The 9,834-nt window shown below is 41.7% G+C and overlaps 1 long non-coding RNA gene across 1 annotated transcript; it reads right to left on the bottom strand.

Moving 5' to 3' along the window:
- Positions 1 to 1,161: 1,161 nt before the first annotated feature.
- On the bottom strand, positions 1,162 to 9,727 carry LOC125488400. The gene is made up of 2 exons (XR_007266311.1): positions 9,519 to 9,727; positions 1,162 to 2,413 (listed from the first exon to the last, which is right to left on the bottom strand). It is a non-coding gene; the product is annotated as an uncharacterized LOC125488400 (long non-coding RNA).
- Positions 9,728 to 9,834: the final 107 nt, after the last annotated feature.

The raw sequence follows: 9,834 nt of genomic DNA, 5'->3' as shown, positions 1-9,834 counted from the left end.
GTATCAATACTGACCAAGTGTTGGTCAATCTCAGAATGTTGGCTGCAGAGTTCTCAGAGGGCTATGAGTTCATCGACAACACTTGAATTAGCCTTGCTGAAACTGCACTCAGTAAAATCCTTTGCAATGAATGGGAGGGCCAGTTTAGCAGACATATCAGCCATGTTTTAAAGAACAGTGAGTATGACAATGGACACTAATACGAGAACTCAATAAAGAATGAGCGGAAAAACACCAGAGATGGACCAGAAATTCTGATCGGGGCAGAAACCCTATTTCTCATACAAAAAAATCATGAATATATTTATCTAATTTCTACTCTGGAAAGTTCTGGGCAGGAGCCTGCTGTTATAAAACAGGAAGACCTGTCCAGGGATCCTTACAGCCAGCAGAGAGGATAACTGTCAAAACCATTCCCCTTTTGCAGCAGTAGGTGTGCCATGTTCTGTTGCAGGCAGATAGGACAGTGAAAAGGGCGTAGGATATGCTTGCCTTTATTGGTCAGTGCATTGCGTATAGGAGTTGCGAGGTCATGTTGTGGCAGTACAGGACATTAATTAGGCCACCTTTGGAATACTGCATTCAATTCTGGTCTCCCTGCTGTAGGAAGGATGTTGTGAAATTTGAAAGGGTTCAGAAAAGATTTACAACAATGTCAGGTTAGCAATAGTAGCAGTCAAGTCTGGTTGAGGGGTGTCAGGACTCACACCTGTAGTCAGGGGTGTCAGAGGTGAAGCAGGGGATTATTTAAATAGCTACCCAGGAGTTAGAGAAGGATTTTCATCCTCTAACGTTTCCTGGGTAATTTTAAGCTTCAGTGAGTTGGAACCCTCAGTATTCTCTGACTTTAAGGGTTTTTTTTTACCGAAGGCAGATGCAGGTGAAATACCCATTTGGAATCTTCCACAATCTGGGCAATTTCCTCAGAGTCAGCTTGGTGGGGATTTCTTATGGTCCTAATGCCTAGCTCCAGGTCTCAGCTGCTGCAGCAACATCTGGCCATCTGAATATATGGGTCATTGTTTTTTCCACAGTCAAGGAAATATCCTTAATTCCCTTGTAACTATCAGTGAAGCATGCCAGCATATTTACATTCTGACTAAGCCAGTTTCAATAAAATAACAATGATGCACACATAATTAAAACGAAACCAGCAAAATATGAAATAGTGAAATTTAATTTTGAGAAACTCCCATGGCACCTCTGTGCTCAAAAATCTTATGTCAATGGCAATGAACTTAGGCAGAAAAGTTGTGGCTGTCCATGATGCAGGGCCTCCTTGTTTGACCAGAACACACTACAATAGGCCAGACCTAGCTGCAGCATTATCAGCTAATGACACCTTCATGAGTGAAATGTTTTCCCAACTGCTAAATCAAATATGTTTTGCATGTGCAGTGCTGAAACTTAAAATTTTAATTATAATCAAAAAGATAAAAGGAAAGAAAATAGAAGTGGCGCATAGTTCAGGTTATGATATGAAAGATGATCTGCTGTTGACAAAATCCAGTCTTGAGAGTCTACTTGTAAATTTAGAGGTTGCTGCCATTGCTTCCAAGCATAAATACCTTGGAAGTTGTTCGAAGTAAAACAATCCAAGCTTTCTTTTGATCTCTAAAAATTAAATCACCCAGGCTAACTGTCACATAGGCTTCAGAATAAGTCACATGACTGTAAATTTGATTCATCGTAAATTTAAAAATACACACAATACTTATAAATCTTCTAATTCGAACCCCTTTCAATCAGCCAGCCCAAACTGTTGCTGCCAATGCTGAGACCAGTCAGGCCCTCAAGGCCCAGACTGATTCAGCTCATCCTCAAGGCCATCTGTGGTCTTCCCGCAGAAAATCAGCTGCCTTTCATTGGCTATGCTGCAATCACTGGAACAGCACTGTATAGGAGCAAAAGCCCAGGTAAGGCCACCTCCAGACCAGGCATTAAACAAACACACCAGGGGTGTGAGTTGCAGTGCCTTGCCTCATACTTTAAATTTAATCTTTACAGTTCAAGTATCATTCTGGTAAATTAACATTACACTCCCTCGAAGCTTAATATTGCCTTTGCAATGCTTAGTGACAGAATGCTCTCAATACCGTACTCCAGATAGGGTCTAAACAGAAATATGTTTTGCTGAAGCTTGACATTCCACCCCCTTATAGTCTAATCATTTCGATGCAAAGTCTAGCATTCGATTGATAATTTTATGCACCTTTGTATGGCGTTTTAATAATCCATGTATCTGTAAATCCCAGGTGCTATATAACTGCAAGTATTTTGCTACACAAATAGGGATGTACTTTGAATAAAAATAAATCCTCTTGGCCTCTCATTTCTTTCAGGAACAATCTGAATCTTTAACAGGGACTTTTGGTCATGCTTGTTCTTGTTGTTGAGTAGGTTTATTTTGTTCCTGAAATTTAAAAGAGATTTGAATTATATTTGCATTATATAACAAAGTGATTGAAGGACATTTTTGTTCTTCATCAAGACAACTTTTTCTAATTCTTCATTGTTTTTCAGACTCTTACGTATTGTCAATTATCTCTAGCACCCTTAAAACAGAAAGAGATTTAGGTTTAATATGAAATAGCTTATTCAGAAAGCTTTCATGCTGATAATGTACAAAGGTCAAAGCATCAATGACTAAATGTTAATCGCTTTCAAAGTGCAAGATGTATTTTTTATTATAGCGATTACAGGTAGATATGGAGACAAATAAATTAATCAGCTTTATTGCCTTTCTGCAAAATATAACAGGCTGGAATCAAGTTTAAACAAAAATAAAGGTGATTCTTCCCATTCACTGACAAGTCTTCAGTGGTGGAGGTAATTAGGAAGGCAAAAACAACTTATATTGTATAGTATATTTAATTAAATTAGGAACGTTATAAAATAAAGAGTGATACTGAGCCACGTAACAAGAAGCTGATGACAAATTGAAACTTGGGGTCATTTTTACCAACACAGTGAAGGTATTCCACAAAGCAGTCTCTCAGTCTGTGTAGAGGAGACCACATTATGAGCTGTAAATCCAGTAGATTAGATTGAATAAAGTACAGGTAAAACTGCTGATTCACCTGAAAGGTGTATCTGGAACATTGGATATGAGGAGGGAGGAAGTAAACAGGCAAGTGTTGTATTTTCTACAATTATGTGAGAAAGTGCCGCGGGATTGTAAGGAAGTTTAGGAGTGGAGGAGAAGTGAACCAGGGTGTCCCAGATGGAATGGTCCCTGCAGAAGACTGACAAAGGAAGGAAGGGGAATATATGTCTGGTGGGTGGCATCACTTTCAAGGTGGCAGAAATGGCAGCATATAATCTTTTGGAGGCTGGTGGGGTGGGAAATGATGACCAGGGGAACCCTGTCGTTGTAGGAGGATAGGGAAGGGATGAGAGCAGAAATGCAGGAAATGGGTCAGACATGGATTTGTAGCTTATCAGCTATGCTGGCAGGGAATCCTTGGTTAGGAAAAAGGTTGACATTTCTGAGAGCTTCCTGTGGAAGGTGGCATCATCAAAACAGTTGTATGGAGATAGAAAAACTGGGAGAATGGAATGGAATCCCCACAAGAAGCAATGTATATTGATGTACTGTCAAGGTAACTGTGAGAGATGGATCAGGTAAAGGTGGGAGTGGGGTGAAAATTGGAAACAAAATTGTTCCATTTTTCTAATTCCAGATGAGACAGGGAAGCAAGACCCATGATGTCATCAATGTACCAGTGAAAGAGTTATGGGGAGGGACCCAAGTCGGACTGGAATGAGGGAAGTTTTGCATAACCCACAAAGAGACAGGATTAAGTAGGGTCCTTGCAGGTATCCATGGCCACACCTTTGACCTGAAGAAAGTGAGCGGAGTTAAAGGAAAAGTTGTTCAAAATGAGGGTGAGCTCAGCCAGGTGGAAGAGGGTGGTGGTGGGTGGGGATGGTTCAGGCCTTCTTTCCTGGAAGAATAAGGGATACCTCAGACCATCCTGATTGGGAATGAACATGTAAATGGATTGCACATCCATGGTGAAGAGAAGGTGGCTGGTGCCAGGAAACTGGAAGTTTTGAAACCAATGTAAAGAGTCAGAAGAATTGCAGATCTAAGTGGGAAGGCACTGGACAAGGGCAGAAAAAATAAAGTTGAGGTTGGTAGAAATAGGTTCTATGGGGCAGGAATGGGCAGAAACAATGGCTCTGGCTGGGCAGTCCTATTTGTGTATTTTGGGGAGATGATAGAAGTGGGGTGTACAGGCTTGGGAGAATATGAGATGGAAAGCTGTGGAAGAGGTGTCCCCTAACATCAAGCCAAATTTTTATCCAATTGGCTAGCTCTCCCTGGATCCCATGTGATATAACCTTACTAACTACTCTACCATGTGGAACCTTGTCAAAGGCCTTGCTGAAGTCCATGTAGGTGATGTGGAACTTTGTCAAAGGCCTTGCTAAAGTCCATGTCAACAATATAAACCATTCTGCCCTCATCCATCCTCTTGGTCATGTCCTCAAAAACTCAATCAAGTTTGTGAGACACAATTTCCCATGCACAAAGCCATGCTGACTCTCCCTAATCAGTCCTTACTTCTCCAAATGCATGTAAATCCTGTCTCTCAGAAAACCCTCCAACAACTTACCAATTGAAAAGCTGAATATTATTTGAATTGGTAAGGATTGCAGAAAGGTTCGGCACAGAGGCATTTGGGAATTCTTGTGCATTTATCACAAAATGCTAGAATCCAAATTCAGTGAGTAAGAGGGAAGATAAATGGACTGCTGGCTTTCAGTTCAAAGTAATGTAAAAATAGGATATCTTGCTAAAATTGTCCAAGGTACTAGACAATCACAACTGGAATACTGTAAACAGTTTTGGGCCCTTTATCTGATACACACTGGCATTGGAGGTAGTCCAGAATAAGTTCACTGGGATGATTTTAGGTATGGAGGGACAGTTTTATCAGTAGAAATTGATTATGTAGGGCTTGTATTCATTGATATTGGGAAGAATAAGAGGAGACTTTATTGAAATGCACAAGGTTGTTAGGGGACATGACAGGGTAGATGCAGAGATGCTATTTCCCTTGTGAGAAAGTCAAGGACCAGAGGCCATAATTTCAGACTAAGACATTGTTCATTTACGACAGAGGAGAATCTTTTTCTCACAGAGTGTGGTCAATCTGTGTAATTCTTTACTGCAGAAGGCTGTTGAGGATGGGTCATTAAGTATATTTTAGGCTGAGATAGACAGATTTTTAATCAGTAAGAGAAACAAGAGTTCTGGGAAAGGCAGGCAAATGAAGTTGAGGAATATCAGATCAGCCATGATCTCGTCAAATGGCAGAGCAATTCAATGGGTTGAATGGTCTACTTCTGCTCCTACATCTTCTAATTTAGAAACATAGAAAAAAGCAGGCCATTTAGGTCATCCAGCTTGCTCCACCATTCAATATTACCATGGCTGATATTCTGTTTCAAAAACAAATACTCCTGCTTTCTCCCCATAACACTTGACAATTTTGGTGTCCAGATATCTATTTCTGAAATATATTCAGTAACTTGGCTCCCACAGCCTTGTGTGGTAGAGAATTCCACAGGTTAATTCCACAATAAGTGAAGAAGTTTCTCCTCATCTCATACTAAATGGTCTACTGTGTATCCTGCATGATCCCTGCTCACCCCGGCCCCTGAAACAGGGGAAACATAATCCCTGCACCCAGTCTGTTCAGCCCTGTCAGAATATTTGTTTCACTGAGATCCCCTCTCATTCTTCTAAACTAAAATGAATATAGGCCCAATTGACCTAATCTCTCCTTACGTAAGAAATTTGCCATCCCCAGAATCAGTTTGGTAAACCTTCACTGTACTCCCTTTATGACAAGTATATATTTCTTAGGTGATGAGAATAAATGTACTGTCACCTCTCGTAACCGGGAATAGTGTTGTTTGTGTCTGGAGCATAACCTTATGTTCAGAATCACACTTTACAGACGTCAGGCCAATGCTCAACTAGTCTGTGGGACAGCTCTCACAACCCTGAGATGTTAGTAAAAAGGATTTTGCATGGACAGGGCTGGGTATCATTCTTTCTCTTAGACATCACAGTGTTTATCTCCAACTGAGTAACATTCTTAGCCATTTCAAAAGGTATTTAATAGTCAACCACATAGCCAAGGATCTGGAATCGCATATAGGCCAAACTACATAAAGAAAATAGATTTTGTTCTCTAAAAGGGGATTAATGAACAAGGTGGATTTTTACAACGATTGGCAATGGTTTTGTTGTCACCATTAGAATAGCTTTAAATTCCAGATTTTCTGATTGTACTCAAATTTCAGCATTTGCTGGGGTGGGATTGAAACCCATGTCCTCAGAGTATTATGAATCCAGTGACACCACCAATATACCACCATGTCAACAGCTCAATAACTTTTTCTGACTTGTGCACAATTAAGCCACCAGGTTTCTCAATCTTCCCGAGTCTCTCAATTTTAAAAAATCTGCTTTTTAATTTTTGCTTCCAAAACAGAAAACTTTGTATTTTCCCCAATATATTTCCTCTTGTGCAGTTGTTTATCTCTTTTCAGCCTCTTCAGAACACTGGAGAAGGGTCATGTCAACTTGAAATGCTGTGTTTCTCTCCACAGACGGTGCCTGACCTCCTCAGTATTATATTGGCACGGTGGCTCAGTGGTTAGCACTTCTACCTCACAGCACCAGGGACCCAGGTTCAATTCCACCCTTCGGTGACTGTCTGTGTGGAGTTTGCACATTCTCCCCGTGTCTGTGTGGGTTTCCTCCAGGTGCTCTGGTTTCCTTTCATAGTCCAAAGATGTGTGGGTTAGGTGGATTGACCATAGTGTTCAGGGATGTGTAGATGAGGTGGGTTATAGGTGATGGTTGGGGTGGACTTGTTGGGCTGAAGGGCCTGTTTCCCCACTGTAGGGATTCTTTGATTATAAAATTCTTATATTTTGGTCATGATTCCCATTTTACCATAATGTTATTAATTAATCCTGTCACACTGCATAGTATCAGGTCTAAAATAGACTGTTCCCAATTGGTACAACATACCAATCTAGAAACTTTACTTGAATGCAGTCCAAGAATTTGTCGTCCAGACTAATACCTTTACATAGAACATGGAACAGTACAGCACAGTACAGGCCCTTCGGCCCATGATGTTGTGCCGAACTTTTACCCTAAACCAAAGGTCTTTCTAACCTCCACCGCTACCTTATACTATCATCCATATGCCTATCTAATAGCCGCTTAAATGCCCCTGATGAGGCCGACTCCACTACCCTCTCCGGCAATGCATTCCACGCCCCTACCACTCTCTGAGTAAAGAACCTACCTCTGACGTCTCCCCGATATCTACCTCCTTTCACTTTAAAACTATGCCCCCTCGTAGTAGCTACCTCCATCCTAGGAAAAAGTCTCTGGCTGTCCACTCTATCTATACCTCTGATCATTTTGTACACCTCTATCAAGTCACCTCTCATCCTTCGTCGTTCTAAAGAGAAAAGCCCTAGCTCTCTCAACCTTTCCTCGTAAGACCTTCCCTCCATTCCAGGCAACATCCTGGTAAATCTCCTCTGCACCTTTTCTAACGCTTCCACATCTTTCCTGTAATGAGGTGACCAGAACTGGACACAATACTCCAGATGTGGCCGAATGAGGCTTTTGTATAGCTGGAGCATAACTTCATGGCTCTTGAACTCAATCCCTCTATTAATGAAAGCTAAACACACTACTCCACACTATTGCTATTGTGTAGCTTGGTTGGTGTAACTGAGTTAGTGTAATTTGAGATCAAGCCCCACCTTGGGAATTGAATACAAAAATTATGGCTGACACTCCAATGCAGTACCAAGGAAGTGCTTCATTGTTGGAGGTACTGTTCTTTGGATGAGTTCTTAAGTTGAGACCTGTCTGCTCAGGTTGTTATGAAATATCCCATGCCAATATTTCTAAGAAAAGCAGGGCGTCTTCGCCAATATTAATTGAAAATTACCAAGTCTACATAGCATCTTGCTTTCTTATTATCACAGACTTACAAAAAGGGTTAGCAGGATTTTGGAGTTACTGTTAGCTTTAAAAATTATTGGTCAGTTTTTGGATGTTTTCTGATGCTTTGCATTCTCTGTAACAACTTTTGATCTCTCAAATACATCAATAACAATAGTCAAGAGCAATACAATTAGGTCATTCCATGATACTTGTCCCATGTGTGCTTCATATTTAAATTCCGTAAGTTGTTCTATTTGTAAATAAACTTCATCCTGTGCCGCGTGGCTCAGTTGGTAACACTGTCACCTCTTAGTCAGACGGTTGTCAGTTTAAGTTCCACTTTGGGACTTGAACACATCAATGGTAAGATTCTTGGTAGTGTGGATGAGCAGAAAGATCTCGGTGTCCATGTGCATAGATCACTGAAAGTTGCCACCCAGGTTGATAGCGTTGTTAAGAAGGCGTACAGTATGTTAGGTTTTATTGGTAGAGGGATTGAGTTTCGGAGCCATGAGGTCACGTTGCAGCTGTACAAAACTCTGGTGCGGCCGCACTTGGAGTATTGCGTACAGTTCTGGTCACCGCATTATAGGAAGGATGTGGAAGCATTGGAAAGGGTGCAGAGGAGATTTACCAGGATGTTGCCTGGTATGGAGGGAAGGTATCATGAGGAAAGGCTGAGGGTCTTGAGGCTGTTTTCGTTAGAGAGAAGAAGGTTAAGAGGTGACTTGATAGAGACATACAAGATGATCAGAGGATTAGATAGGGTGGACAGTGGGAGCCTTTTTCCTCGGATGGTGATGGCTAGCACGAGGGGACATAGCTTTAAATTGAGGGGCAATAGATATAGGACAGATGTCAGAGGTAGGTTCTTTACTCAGAGAGAAGTAAGGGCGTGGAATGCCCTGCCTGCAAAAATAGTAGACTCGCCCACTTTAAGGGCATTTAAATGGTCATTGGATAAACATATGGATGATAATGGAATAGTTTAGGTTAGATGGGCTTCAGATTGGTTTCACAGGTCGGCGTGACATCGAGGGCCGAAGGGCCTGTACTGCGCTGTAATGTTCTATGTTCTATAATTCTGACATTCCATCGCAGTGCTGTGGGAGATGTCACTTCTTGGATCATAAGTTAACTCAAGGTCATGCCTGATCGCGGAGTTGAATATAGATGATCCCAAGACATTATTTTGATAAAGAACAACAGCAAACGCTGCAAACACTCAGTAGAATCTATGGAGACAGGAAAACCAAGTTGTCGTTTCAAGTTGTAGGTCGTTCAGCGGAACTGAATTACACCCACTGTCCTGACTAAAATATTTCTCCTGCAATTAATTCTTTTTAAAAAAACTATTTCGTCATTAGCCCATTGGTTGCCCATTTCCCACCCTTACAGCATTAACTGCATTTCAAAAAAAAATTACACAGGCATTAAAGCACTGATGCCCAGTGTTTGCCAAACGTGCAATTTAAATGTAAATTTTTCTTTATCATGGACCCAGGTGAGCAGCACGACGTACCTGCTCCGGGTCGCCCATTCACCTCATCTCCTGCGAGCGCCGCTGTCAAGGAATGTTCGGGGCTGCTCCATGGGGTCACGGAAACAAGGGGCGAACAGGTTGTCAATTCTCACCCAACTCCCAGCTGGTTGGTTGCCGCTGGAGTCGGATCCTCAATGGTTCCTCCCCGCTCCCCGAGACCGAGCACGTGCGGTGGGTCGCGCTAGTCCGTGACGTATGGTGATTGACGTCCACCTCAGCCAATGATTGGTGCACCTTCCGTCTCATTCCTTGGCGTGGACATGCAAATGACGGTGTTAGTGTCCAATGTCTTTCA

Source organism: Rhincodon typus, unplaced genomic scaffold, assembly GCF_021869965.1.
Source record: "Rhincodon typus isolate 14 unplaced genomic scaffold, sRhiTyp1.1 hic_rhity00000685, whole genome shotgun sequence".
Lineage (NCBI taxonomy): Eukaryota > Metazoa > Chordata > Chondrichthyes > Orectolobiformes > Rhincodontidae > Rhincodon > Rhincodon typus.
This window is presented reverse-complemented; position numbering and strand designations above follow the sequence as displayed.